Raw genomic sequence first — 16,448 nt, 5'->3', positions numbered from 1 at the left:
TGAAAGCGTTAGATAAATATCTTGATGAGCATAAATTACCAAAACACAGTAAATTAAAAAGAGAAAAAATAGACAAAATAGTCACTCACATGGTAGGAACGTTACACCAGAATTTAGATCTAGAAAAATGACTGCAAATGAGTGAAACATGAGTGAAACAGGTAGTAGTGACTCTGAGACTGATGAAAGTGATACTTCTGTAATGCATGTTCTAGGCAGTGATGGAGACAATTGTGATACTGATAGCTCAGAAAATTCATGTACTGATGATAACACTGATAGTGATTGTGATGAAACAAGTCTTGCACATCCTCGTGGACAAGTTACTTTGAGAAGTGGCAGAATTGCAGGTCGATTTACGTTGCATTATATATTTCTCTGCAAAACAAGATATAGTAATTGCATCTAAACTTAAATATCAGTCAAAGTATAACAAGCACAAATGTTGATAGTTAAATTATTTCAGTTTTTGACTATTCCTTCCAACAATAAAACATGTTCACATTTATACTTGCATTGTTGACAAGCTGAGCAACACAAACCGGCATTGGAACTAAAGTTGTATTCAATACGTATCTAAAAAGTAGAACAGTTGTGAAGTATTTAAAGTATACCCGCAATGCCCAATGGAAATATGATGTTCTTGTCATTGTGCATGAAATGGTTATCTACTTTTTTTCAGCATAATGATTTACCCTGTATTTGAGTATTTTTTTAAAAGCACAACTTAACAAAGGTTCAGAGGTTCGAAGCCTATAGGCATGGCGATGAAGCTGTGTTTGTGTGCGTGTGATTTTTTTTGTAATTGTATACAGACAGACAGACAGACAGACAGACAGACAGACAGACAGACAGACAGACAGACAGACAGACAGACAGACAAACAGACAAACAGACAAACAGACAGAAGAGAAAGAAGACAGACAGACAGACAGACAGACACATACATACATACATACATACATACATACATACATACATACATACATACATACATACATACATACATACACACATACTTACATACATACATACATACACATACATACATACACACACACACATACATACATACATACATACATACATACATACATACATACATAAAGACATACATACATACATACATACATACATACATACTTACATACATACATACACATACATACATACACACACATACATACACACACATACATACATACATACATACATACATACATACACACACACACACACATACACACATACATACATACATACATACATACATACATACATACATACATACATACATACATACATCGGGGTACAAAGGTAACGAGAAAAACAATCCTGAAAAAATAAATTCGATCCTGACGTTTCAAATAAATACTCTACCACAACGGATACCAAGCATAAGTAGGTCATCACTGGCAATACATCTTTCTGTTGTGGCATAGACTGAACACCCGCAAGTTCTAATAACCGGTAAAATAGTTGAAAAAAAAATCTAAAAGCCATTTGCACAAAGGGAATGATGTAAATAATAAATTAATGCCATGGGGTTTAGAGATGGGAAACTATTCCATCTTCTCTCAACCTCAATCGATCCTCGTCACATGAAACTTACAAATAACTGAAATAGACATAACTAATAAACTGTGATCGTTAGCTATTTAATGCACAGCTACAGGATAGATACGATTCTTTTGTCTATTGAGACGGAGATGTTGCACAAAAAACGATCACCAAAAAGAGTCGAATCTATATTTTAAAAAACAACACATTTCTGGCATGTAATGCAATAAACAACGTTAGTACTAATACAATTAGATCTGCTTTTAACAGCCATACAGTTCTTTAGAGTCAAAAACATGTTTAGTATTAACACAGACAAGTAACAAGTATTACTTATCTGTGGTATTTACAATAAACCAACATGTACCACATCGAGTACAATCGCATGGAAATGAACCAATCATTGTTGTTGTGTATGGACCAACATACAATTGTACCTCTAAGATTGGTATTACGACGCCAAGCTGTTAAAGTTGCTTCAGGAAATAATGAACTGGCTACCGTATTAGAACGTAAGATATTAAAATACGGTATATTATGTTCTTAACTCATGGTGGGAAAGGGTGGTATGTTAGAGCATGTGGAGGGTCTATGGTTAGAGCCAATATGTGACGTTCGTTATTACTTTTCCGGTTATGTGATCACGTTGATGGGACAATTACTTGTCGTACACAGACACCCCCCCCCCCCCCGACTGACAAATTTTGTGGTCCGATTGTGTATATTGTTCGATGGGTAGGGAGGATAGTCAAGGGTAGTCTATTGTTTTTGTCACAGACATCCATTGTAGTCAAGGGTAGTCTATTGTTTTTGTCACAGACATCCATTGTAGTCAAGGGTAGTCTATTGTTTTTGTCACAAACATCCATTGTAGTCAAGGGTAGTCTATTGTTTTTGTCACAGACATCCATTGTAGTCAAGGGTAGTCTATTGTTTTTGTCACAGACATCCATTGTAGTCAAGGGTAGTCTATTGTTTTTGTCACAGACATCCATTGTAGTCAAGGGTAGTCTATTGTTTTTGTCACAGACATCCATTGTAGTCAAGGGTAGTCTATTGTTTTTGTCACAGACATCCATTGTAGTCAAGGGTAGTCTATTGTTTTTGTCACAGACATCCATTGACTTGTTTTAGGTTTGTGTATCGTTTCTTTTGTCACCACTTCGTGGAATGGTGAACTGCTTCTCAAAATGTACAACTGGTTGTTAATATAAAATGAAGGCAATCCATCCAATAAACACGTGAAAATGAAATTAAGATTTAATCAAAACAGGCTTTGCATGCAATATGCGTCACAAGGACATGTTGTAATAAACTGGTGTTTCCCTACCTTTATGAAGAGAACACTACATATATAATATTATTGCTTGAATTGTATGTATGTATGTATGTATGTATGTATGTATGTATGTATGTATGTATGTATGTATGTATGTGTGTGTGTGTGCGTGTGTGTGTGTGTGTATGTATGTATGTATGTATGTATGTGTGTGTGTGTGTGTGTGTATGTATGTATGTATGTATGTATGTATGTATGTATGTACATGTATGTATGTATGTATGTATGTATGTATGTATGGTGGTGTTTATTTACTAATTGCCATTGACAATGAATTGCGAATTTTCAGAATTGGCAACGTATTACAATTTACTAAAATTTAATAAAATGGTGCGATTGTTAAGAAATACGAACACAACCATTGACCAAATTACTATTATATATTAGGACCACGCTCCCTCTTTATCAGAGAATGTAAGTTTGTTACAGTTCGCTTTCACGAAATGCACTGCATAAAATAGAGACAAAATCTTCAAACATAAATCTCCATTTATGAAACTCTACTGGGGGTTTTGATATCACATTTTGATTAAAGCCAAAGTTGTGAGTGTCGATGCTAATATAATTCATATCGACCACAAGGGGTTTGAAATTTGAAATAAATAGATTGTTTCAAACCATTACAAAATGGAAAGAAAAAAATACACGGACCTAAAACACCCCAAGCTGGGATTCTAGTTTCTTTGTTTTGTCTATATACTTGGCGAAAGACAGAAAGATTATTATGTGTACCATCCGACAGCTGTTTGGTAGTAATCTGAGTACTCGTGCACAATTCTTTGAAATTAGCATAGCCCGATGAACGACATTCCATCATTCCAGATGTTACAAAATTACTTGAATATCGTCGGTACAAATATCTCATTAATAGTTTTTCCCCAGCGCTTAGTTCAAAGTAGATGACACTTTCCATGAAATCTGGGTGTTGTTTAAACGTAAATATGGTACATGTATTACCTGGAGCACAGAAGTGTCTCAGATATGGGGCAGTGTTCATGTTTGCGTGCCCAAAACATAGACTGCCAAGCGGTGCCATGATCTGTGATCGAATCCCAGGTCGAATTCGGTACTGTGTTCATGATAATTCCTTTGCAAAAACAATTAACTTTAGTGTAACGGTGATTAAAATACCACAATACCACGTATCTGTAGTTATGGTACTTTGCCATACAGAGCAGAGTAAAACAACTACTTACAACATGTCTATAATGGACACCTACTTGTTGCTCTGTAGGTATGCTCCTTTGCCATACAGAACTTTTTTATTAGGCCTTACATTACTGGTTTTTAGACCCTTAAAGGTAAATTAAAGGTTACCATTATTTATTTGGGGAAAAACAATGAAACATACGGCGGCCCCTAGGCGACAATACAAAATCTTAATTCTTTGGTCAACTTTTCCTTCTAAAGCACACACTTTTAATTCTTTGAACTAAACTTTACTTTCCAAAGAATGAACTTTGAATTCTCGAGAGTAAACTATTAATTCTTTGAATAAAACCTTTCCTTCCAAAGAACACACTTTTAATTTTTTGAATAAAGCTTTTTCCCAAAGAACGAACTTTTAATTCTTGAAACATTTCTTTTTCATGAGTAAACTTTTAATTCTTTGAAACAAAACTTTTGTTTCGTAAGAACAACTTCTAATTCTTGAAAGGAATCTTTTATTTTTTAGTGTATATCTTTTAATACTCTGTACAAAAAATTTACATCCCAAGAACAAATTTTTGCATATTCTGTATTAAACTTTTGTTTTTCAAGAACAAAATATAATACTATGAACAAAACTTTTGTTTTCAAAGAGCAATCCTTATTTCCTGATTTGCTAATCACTCTTCAATTCAAGTAAATTTGAAATTCCAAGTCAAAACTAAATTTACATACTAGTAGCTGTAGCGGTTTCGCTCCGTCGATGTCGTTGTGATTTATGTAAATCCCATACGAAAATAAAGAAGTAAAACGAAAAATGTTTAGTGACAGTAACTAACACAAAATAAAATATATAAAAAAAGTATTGTAAATTATAAATGAAAACAAGGTGCAATATTGTAGTCCTGCTTGCAGACGGTGCACGCGAAGGGATGACTTACTCCGTATGCGAGCAGGGCTACAGCTCGATCTATAACTGATATACCTTCAGCTGAAATTGATGATCATAATCAAGTTTCCAAGTTTCATGGCATTAAAAATTTAAATACCTCGATTAGTATAGTACCGGGGTAAGGAAACTTTGACGGCTGCGCGTCTTTGAAGTTTTAATATATAGACAGAGCAGCTGTTATCTTAATTTATAGTTACGTTACATTACTGGGACAAGCCATTAAAGAAGCAAGTCCACTTGTTATCAAAGAGTACCAATATTTACACATGTGATGATGGGCTCTTACATAACACAAGTAAACAGTGTAGTTCACAGCGTAAGATCATTTCTAAGGAGTGGGTCCATTGAGGCAAACCTTATCTCCGTCTTATATCAGTTGTTATCAATTTATTAGGCTATTATAAGTAACACTACAAACAGCTTTAGAGATGCAAACAACCTTTATGACACCCGTTTTCGTCAGGCAAGCCCGCGGGTTTGTTGCACTTGGACCGTTAATGGCTTGTGTATGTCATGACATGTAACAACCATGGCGTATCGTAATATTGATATCACATCAGGGTCAAGTGTATTTTTTATTATTATTGTTGTTGTTGTTGTTGTTGTTGTTGTTGTTGTTGTTGTTGTGGTTGTGGTTGTGGTTGTGGTTGTGCAAAGATATGAACTGTTCGATTGATGAGAGCCATCTTGTCGTATAGTTTAGGAAAGAATATATGGTTTTACCTAGTACCTCCATGGATATATATATACCGGTATATATATATATATATATATATATATATATATATATATATTCATTTTTTTCATTTTTTTTTAAATTGAAAGTGGCCACATACACTGATCCATATAGATACATGCAAAGCGGTACCATTGGCACTTTTTCCCCCCAAAAAATGATTTCAACATAACCAGAAATGCTATTATATATAAATGTTGTAATTTTCTCCTGATATATATATATTTGGTAGTACTGGAACTCTTTCTTGAACCAAGAAAGAGTTCCAGTACTACCAAAACTATTGCAAAATTAATACTAGACAACATGAAATTAATTTCAGGAATGCATAAAATTAATTCTAGACTACATAAAATTAAGACCAGTATATAAAATTAATCGGAAACACATTTAATTAATTCAAGGAATACATAATATTAATTGCAGTTAATATAAAAATTGATTCTATTCGACATGAAATTAATCAAAACACATTTAATTAATTCAAGGAGTGTATAATATTAATTGCTGTCATTATAAAAATTAATTCTAGACTACATTATATTAATTCTAGCACATTTTACATAATTGTGACCAGAACGGGCCCCCATATGCATCAACACTGCCATCTTTGTGTACGCACCAGAGCGAGGCTAAAGTCGTTTGGGCGACGAGTGTTGCAAAGGGCTTTCGCGTGTACTCGGAAGCCTGCCCCCGACGACGGTTCTCGTGTCGCGAACAGTGCGCCCAAACGCACCCTAAGATACGCCGTGGCGTATCGCCCTCACCGGCCTCCTGTGTTAGAGGTTGGCCGATGTTTGAGGGCGCCCGTCACGGCGTACGTTACAGACTAAATATTTCTCTGCCTGGGTGTAAGGGGTGGACCATTTGATATCGGGGGGGGGGGAGCTTGGAAGATTTCGGGAAAAAAAGATGCCAAATGGAGTTTATATATACATATATATATATATATATATATATATATATATATATATATATATATATATATATATATATATATATATATATATATATATATATATATATATATATATATATATTTATTTATTTATTTATTTGCTCTTGTCTCTGTTTCTTTCATAAATTGTTTAAATATTACTTCATGTAAGGGTTCAAACATAACTATACATAAAATCATACATATAATACATGTATTACCTAGCTACCACACTAGTTACAGAACATGCCATGTAAGTGTTTGGCTGTTTCACAATCAGTGCTTCACTTATCTTGCACTTTGGGGCAAAATTATTCTAGTCTATTCAGTATGAATTTGTCAAAAGGGATGATATACTTCCTATTTCAAACACTACATGTATCGACACCACAACTCAAATTCAAGTTTCTATTGTACACTAGGTATGACCTCCTAAAGTGCTCTAACACATCAGTAACTTTACTATTCATGCAATATCAATGCCCCTATACCAATGTTACTGGCCCACTTTTATAACATGGAAAACTTATTTTAAAAGTTATATTTACTTTAGCTTTTCGAAGCTTGGCAATATATATCTCAGAGGCTATGAATAACCTAAAAAATGCCTAAATAGAAACAAAAAACGTCAGATCTGCCAGGGGGAAACCCCCCTGGACTCCGCCATCTCCCCACTCATTCGTTAAACCAACAATAAGATTCACCAAAATTGGTAAAAAAAAACTTCAAAAGCTTCTAGGGGAGTCCCCTAGGACCCCCCCCCCCATAAGAGGTAGACATGTCCAAGCCTCAAATCAAAGTTCTTCCCTCCACCTCTTACTATCAAGATGCTATGAAACTTTATTTCAAAATTTTTTTCAACCTCACGTAGTTGCTTTTCACATGTTAGAGCTGTCTTGTAAAGTTTGTAAATTATTGTCTGAAAGTGTCTCTTAATAGCCTGAAAATTGGCTTTAAGAGTAAAATTCCCCAGGGCTTCTAGGGGGAGATCCCCTAGAACCCCCTCCCCCATAAGAGGTAGACATGTTCCAGTCTCAAATCAAAGTTCTTTCCTCCATCTCTTAGTGTCAAGATGCTATGAAACTTTATTTCAAAAATGTTTCAACCTCACGTAGTTGCTTTTTACATGTTAGAGCTGTCTTGTAAAGCTTGCAAATTATTGTCTGAAAGTGTCTGTGAATAGCCTAAACATTGCCTTTAGAAGTAAAAATCCTCCAGGGCTTCTAGGGAGAGACCCCCTAGAACCCCCCCCCCCCCCATCCACACACACTCACACAAGAGGTGGACATATCCCAGTCTCAAAGCTCTTCCCTCTACAACTTACTGTCAGATGCTATGAAATTTTATTCACGGGAGTCAGTGACTTTTTGTCGGCCCAATGGTATAAAACACTGACACCCCCTCCCCCCCCCCAGCTGGTCTATCTGAATGTTTGAGCTCAACAATCAAGTTTCCGATTTGTATTTTCAGTATGTCATCATACCATGGCATAAAAACTGTCAATGATGTTTATTTAATTGAAAATCAAACATTTATGAAATATGTGGTTTTCTAAATAAAATCTGTGTGTGATAGAACAGCATCTTTTTACTCTCTGTATTATCCTGTGCGAAAACCAAACAGAAAATTGTGGCAACAAAAGTAGGTGTTCAACATTGACGTAAAAAAATCCGGATATCTCAAAGAAGCAAAGAAAAAAAAAGTTACCAGCATAGGTGAAAGAGAAAAAAAATAATTCTCGGGCAAGCAGGAGGGAAAAAAATAATGACTCTCCACCAATCTCACCAATCTTCCAAGCACCCCCCCCCCAGGATATCAAATGGTCTACCCCTAAGAACCTTAATTGTTTTTCAGGGATATTGAAGGACGGCCTTCCACGACGGTTGGGTGACTTAAGCAGATATGCTCTATAGCCTTCATCAGAATCGAGTGGACAAAGTTCCTCGATAGCAAAGTGAAGGTGACTTACGATGTCCTTGTCAATTATGTCCAAAGTGTGGGTGACACTAAAACGAATGACAACCCGAACGACGGAAAATGAATGACAGCATTTCCAGTATGTAAACAGTGGAATGACACCCTTTTCTGTACTCAGTTAGTTGAATGACACCCACTGCACTGTAAAACAAGTGGAATGACAGCCACCACTCTATAGCATAAGTGGAACGACAGCATTTCCAATGCTTTGAAACTGGAATGACAGCATTTACAGTATGTAAACAGTGGAATGACGCCCCCTTTTCTACATTCAGTTAGTTGAATGACACCCACTGCACTGTAAAACAAGTGGAATGACAGCTGCCACTCTATAGCACAAGTGGAATGACAGCATTTCCAATGCTTTGGAACTGGAATGACAGCATTTACAGTATGTAAACAGTGGAATGACGCCCCCTTTTCTACATTCAGTTAGTTGAATGACACCCACTGCACTGTAAAACAAGTGGAATGACAGCCGCCACTCTATAGCATAAGTGGTCCGCATGTAGTCATTCCAGTTTCTTTATGCGTTGATATATTTTTTTCTCTATAGTTGTGTCCTGTGTGTCTGTGTCAGTGTCCGTGTTTGTTTGTTTGTTTCTTTGATTTTTGTAAACATCACCTCAGTTGCCACAGTTTTGATCATTTAAAGGCCAACACCACTCCAGGAAATAAACATATTTTGATAAACTTTGGTTCTTGAGAGAGTCATTTCATGATTTCACCTCACATCATTTTTCACTTGGTTGCCAAGAACCATCAAATTGAAATTGGTTCATCTATATTAAAGTTCTTTCGGTGCTTCACTATTGCATCATGGCTCTTGGTAGACATGAATATTTATTAGATGAAACATATACATCAATTCATGACCATATTTATTAGATGAACAATTTACATCCATTCATAACTATATTTATTAGATGAACAATATACATCAATTCATGACTATATTTATTAGATGACCAATTTACATCCATTCATAACTATATTTATTAGATGAACAATATACATCAATTCATAACTAGTTATTAGATGAACAATAAACATCAATTCATGACTATATTTATTAGATGAACAATATACATCAATTCATGACTATATTTATTAGATGAACAATTTACATCCATTCATAACTATATTTATTAGATGAACAATATACATCAATTCATGACTAGTTATTAGATGAACAATAAACATCAATTCATGACTATATTTATTAGATGAACAATATACATCAATTCATGACTATATTTATTAGATGAACAATTTACATCCATTCATAACTATATTTATTAGATGAACAATATACATCAATTCATGACTAGTTATTAGATGAACAATTTACATCAATTCATGACTATATTTATTAGCTGAACAATTTACATAAATTCATGACTATATTTATTGGATGAACAATATACATCAATTCATGACTATATTTATTAGATGAACAAGTTACATAAATTCATGACTATATTTATTAGATGAACAATTTACATAAATTCATGACTATTTATTAGATGAACAATTTACATAAATTCATGACTATATTTATTAGATGAACAATATACATAAATTCATGACTATATTTATTAGATGAACAATTTACATAAATTCATGACTATATTTATTAGATGAACAATTTACATAAATTCATGACTATATTTATTAGATGAACAATTTACATCAATTCATGACTATATTTATTAGATGAACAATTTACATCAATTCATGACTATTTATTAGATGAACAATTTACATAAATTCATGACTATATTTATTAGATGAACAATATACATAAATTCATGACTATATTTATTAGATGAACAATATACATCAATTCATGACTATATTTATTAGATGAACAATATACATCAATTCATGATTATATTTATTAGATGAACAATTTGCATCAATTCGTGACTATATTTATTAGATGAACAATTTACATAATTTCATGACTACATTTATTAGATGAACAATTTACATAAATTCATGACTACATTTATTAGATGAACAATTTACATAAATTCATGACTATATTTATTAGATGAACAATTTACATAAATTCATGACTACATTTATTAGATGAACAATTTACATAAATTCATGACTATATTTATTAGATGAACAATTTACATAAATTCATGACTACATTTATTAGATGAACAATTTACATAAATTCATGACTATATTTATTAGATGAACAATTTACATCAATTCATGACTATATTTATTAGATGAACAATTTACACGAATTCATGACTATATTTATTAGATGAACAATTTACATAAATTCATGACTATATTTATTAGATGAACAATTTACATAAATTCATGACTACATTTATTAGATGAACAATTTACATAAATTCATGACTATATTTATTAGATGAACAAGTTACATAAATTCATAACTATTTATTAGATGAACAATATACATCATTTCTTAACTACATTTATTAGATGAACAATTTACATAAATTCATGACTATATTTATTAGATGAACAATTTACATAAATTCATGACTATTTATTAGATGAACAATATACATCAATTCATGACTATATTTATTAGATGAACAATTTACACAAATTCATGACTATTTATTAGATGAACAATTTACATAAATACATGACTATATTTATTAGATGAACAATATACATCATTTCTTAACTACATTTATTAGATGAACAATTTACATAAATTCATGACTATATTTATTAGATGAACAATTTACATACATCAATTCATGACTATATTTATTAGATGAACAATATACATTCATGACTATATTTATTAGATGAACAATTTACATCCATTCATAACTATATTTATTAGATGAACAATATACATCAATTCATGACTATATTTATTAGATGAACAATTTACATCCATTCATAACTATATTTATTAGATGAACAATATACATCAATTCATGACTAGTTATTAGATGAACAATTTACATCAATTCATGACTATATTTATTAGCTGAACAATACACATAAATTCATGACTATATTTATTAGATGAACAATATACATAAATTCATGACTATATTTATTAGATGAACAATTTACATAAATTCATGAGTATATTTATTAGATGAACAATTTACATCAATTCGTGACATGTATAATGATGCCATTTAACTTTTCAAGACCATATTTCAACCCTTTGTAAGTTATAAAGAATAGTTTCTGATACTTGATGGTGCTGCCCTGTAAAGGCTTCAAGTGTAAAAATCCTCCAGGACTTCGAGAGGGAGACCCCTCGGACCCCCCCCCCCCCATGAGGTGGACATATCCCAGTCTCAGGTTCATCCCCTCTTACTGTCAAGATGCTATCAAAGTATATTTCAAAAGTATTTCAACCCTATGTAGTTGCTATTTACATGTTGGTGCAGTCTTGTAAAGCTTAGAAATTATTGTCTAAAAGGGTCTGAATAGTCTCAACATTGACTTTTCAGAGTAAAAAACCTCCAGGGCTTCTAGGGGGAGACCCCTAGCACCCTATAAGAGATGCACATATTCCCTGCTCAAGCTTTCCCCTACCTTTCAGTCAAGATGCTATTAAACTTCTTTTAGAATATATTTAACCTGTGTCGTCAATAATTATAATTATGAGAGTGCTAACCCGGGATCTTATAAAGTCGATGCAAGACAGTCAAGTAGTCCACACCGAGTCACGATAATAAAACCTGTCATGTGTATATTATATATGGGGGGGGGGGATCATCATGTTTTAGAATTAAGTGATGGGGGGGGGGGGGGGTCAGCCTGATTTTGGTTTTACAGATAGGGGTGGTCAGTGACTTTTTCCCGGCCCGATTTAAGAATCCCCCCCCCCCCAGGCTGGAGAAACTGACCGGTCCCTTATCCCGGTTTTAATGGGATTCATAAGGTCTGTAATTTTTTACAAATGATGAGACGAGAGGTTAGGTAGACAGAAGCAGTGATAGGCACAGGCAGATATACAGAGAAATTTAACGGCATTGCTCTGGTATTGATTATCGATACAATATTGTGGACCGTGTAATAAATAAATAAATAAATACACAGTTTCAAATTGATGTGCACTCATGAAATCCCTTCATTATGAGATATTCATTTACTTTTTAAAATGATATTGTCTATAAATGGGAAACTGTACATAGAGCAAAAAAGGGTACTAAAGGATTCAATGATCTTCAATATGGCAGCCATATTGATTGATTTCAACTAGATGTTAATACTGTATACACGCTGTGTGGTAGATAAGATATTATATTTAATATTAAACATAATGTTCTGGAGTAGAGATAATGTTGACTCTGTCCTGACAATGTAGGGAATGTGCCCATTTAGTCTTTGGCAGTTTTAGCCTTCCCTCAGCTCAGTCAATTAGATCCAAACACGAGTATTGATTAATGCACTGTCAAACATTTCCATAGTAGTGGGAAACAACCATTTGCCTTTAAAACTGTCAATGTGGTGGCAGAGGTGGGATCAAGTCCTAATCACCGAGTCTGGGCCAGAAGTTGTTCTCCATATCCAACAGTATTTTAAGTTATGTTTTTAAAATATTTTAATAGAAGATTCACTATTAAATAATATGGGCATAGGCACTTCAAAAGTGTTCCTACATTACATCTCCAAGGTTATAATGCATATTATGAACTTTTACAAATATAGTCACCATTTGGCCATAATTTATCAGTTGCAAAACAAAGTGATGTGCATGTGACTCACATAGTATAATACCTTTGTGTCAAGTTTGGTTGATATCAATTAGTGCATACCAGAGTTATGAGGGTGAACGCATTGATGAATTGATGTATATAGACACCCAATATAATTGTCTCCTCCAGGTGGTGCTCTTTGGGGACTGAAAAGATGTTACAGTGACTATATTACATTTGATTATGGTGACAAGATTAAGGTGGACACAAACAAAAACCATTTTTGTTGTAGTTTATTACATATACATGTATGCATGATAGTGTTGTCTTAGTGATAAAACTACATTGTAATGACAATAGTGTCAACTCAAGAGTCTTTACTATGCATACTTGGAGTGTACACTGAATCAAAATTTGTATGTGATTGATTGATTGATATAGTCATATCAATATCCATTCACAGATTGACTAGATCAAGTTTAGGGAGTAATCAGTTTTTACGGCCTGGGGTAACATCACTAGCCATGTTGTACTGAAGAGTGTCAACACTGAGTGTCTACCACATACACATGGAGTCCACACTGAATCAAAAGTTGTATGTGATTTATCCATACACTGTATTGTGTGTGTAATCATATCAATGTCCATTCATAGATTGATGAGATCAACTTAAGCTATGGACATTGATATGAAATGTCACAATATATACAATTATTATAATAGTTTTAGTTTGTGTCTTTCTAAACTTGTCAAAAGTGATCTCACCAAAGTAATCTATTGCGTTTACTTACACACATGGGCTTCACACACAAACAGACATCACTGACAAGCTGCAACCATATTGTTTTAATATCAGACTTTTCTAAAATACATGCAAGTACAATACAATAATCCATACAAAAGTGGTTACATTACCATTTCTATAACAACAGGGGTTAGTTAGGCATTGCTAACCCAAACTTAGCCCCGCACTAAAAACCAGAGATATAAAATATTTTAAAACTTTGGAAAAGCGTAAGCATATATCATACTTGCATGCATAAAGTACATCCATCCCCTAAATATAAAGTACATCCATCCCCTAAATAAAATATTTCTGTCCCCTTAATATAAAGTACATCCATCCTCTAAATAAAATATTTCTCTCCTCTAAATATAAAGTACATCCATCCCTCAATAAAATAGTTCTCTCCCCTAAATATAAAGTATATCCATCCCCTAAATAAAAAGTACATCCATCCCCTAAATAAAATATTTCTCCCCTTAATATAAATTACATCCATCCCCTAAATAAAATAGTTCTCTCCCCTTAATAAAAAGTACATCCATCCCCTAAATAAAAAGTACATCCATCCCCTCAATAATATATTTCTCCTCCCTTTATATAAAGTATATCCATCCCCTTTATATAAAGTACATCCATCCCCTAAATAAAATATTTCTCCCCCTAAATAAAAAGTACATCCATCCCCTAAATTCAATATTTCTCTCCCCTAAATATAAAGTACATCCATCCCCTCAATAAAATAGTTCTCTCCCCTTAATATAAAGTATATCCATCTCCTAAATAAAATATGTTTTTCCCCTTAATAAAAAGTACATCCACCCCCTAAATAAAATATTTCACTCCCCTTAATATAAAATGCATCCATCCCCTACATAAAAAGTACATTCATCCCCTAAATAAAATATTTCTCTCCCCTTAATATAAAGTACATCCATCCCCTAAATAAAATATTTCTCTCCCCTTAATATAAAGTACATCCATCCCCTAAATAAAATATTTCTCTCCCCTTAATATAAAGTACATCCATCCCCTTAATATAAAGTACACCCATCCCCTAAATAAAATATTTCTCTCTCCTAAATATAAAGTACATCAATCCCCTAAATAAAATATTTCTCTCTCCTAAATATAAAGTACATCCATCCCCTAAATAAAATATTTTTCTCTCCTAAATATAAAGTACATCCATCCCCTAAATAAAATATTTCTCCCCTTAATATAAAGTACATCCATCCCCTCAATAAAATATTTCTCCCCGTAATATAAATTACATCCATCCCCTAAATAAAATATTTCTATCCCCTTAATATAAAGTATATCAATCCCCTAAATAGAATATTTCTCTCCCCTTAAAGTGGCCATATGGATGAGAATTTGGTATTTATTTTGGATTTTTATTTGATAAAATAGCTTCACTATGTTTTTCTACTTGAAAAAATAAAGCGAAAGAACATATACCAAGTTTATGTTCGCAACTCAATAAACTGCAAAACATTAAACAATGTGTAAAATGTTTGTTATTGTACGTACAATAACAAACTTTTTACACTTTTTGCATCTTTTTGCAATGTATTGAGTTATGAACATGGACTTGGTATATGTTCTTTCGCTTTATTTTTTCAAGTAGAAAAACATAGTGAAGCTGTTTTATCAAATAAAAATCCAAAATAAATATCCAAATCTCATCCATATGGCCACTTTAATATAAAGTACACCCATCCCCTAAATAAAATATTTCACTCCCCTAAATAAAAAGTACATCCATCCCCTAAATAAAAAGTACATCCATCCCCTCAATAATATATTTCTCTCCCCTTTATATAAAGTATATCCATCCCCTAAATAAAAAATACATCCATCCTCTAAATAAAATATTTCTCCCCCCTAAATAAAAAGTACATCCATCCCCTCAATAAAATAGTTCTCTCCCCTTAATATAAAGTACATCCATCTCCTAAATAAAATGTTTTTCCCCTTAATAAAAAGTACATACACCCCCTAAATAAAATATTTCACTCCCCTTAATATAAAATGCATCCATCCCCTAAATAAAAAGTACATTCATCCCCTTAATAAAATATTTCTCTCCCCTTAATATAAAGTACACCCATCCCCTAAATAAAATATTTCTCTCCCCTTAATATAAAATGCATCCATCCCCTAAATAAAAAGTACATCAATCCCCTAAATAAAATATTTCTTTCCCCTAAATATAAAGTACATCCATCCCCTTCTCTCCCCTCAATATAAAGTACATCAATCCCCTAAATAAAATAGTTCTCTCCCCTAAATAAAAAGTACATCCATCCCCTAAATAAAATAGTTCTCTGCCCTAAATAAAAAG

Source organism: Glandiceps talaboti, chromosome 19 (genome assembly GCF_964340395.1).
Source record: "Glandiceps talaboti chromosome 19, keGlaTala1.1, whole genome shotgun sequence".
NCBI classification, from domain to species: Eukaryota; Metazoa; Hemichordata; class Enteropneusta; family Spengelidae; genus Glandiceps; species Glandiceps talaboti.
This window is presented reverse-complemented; position numbering follows the sequence as displayed.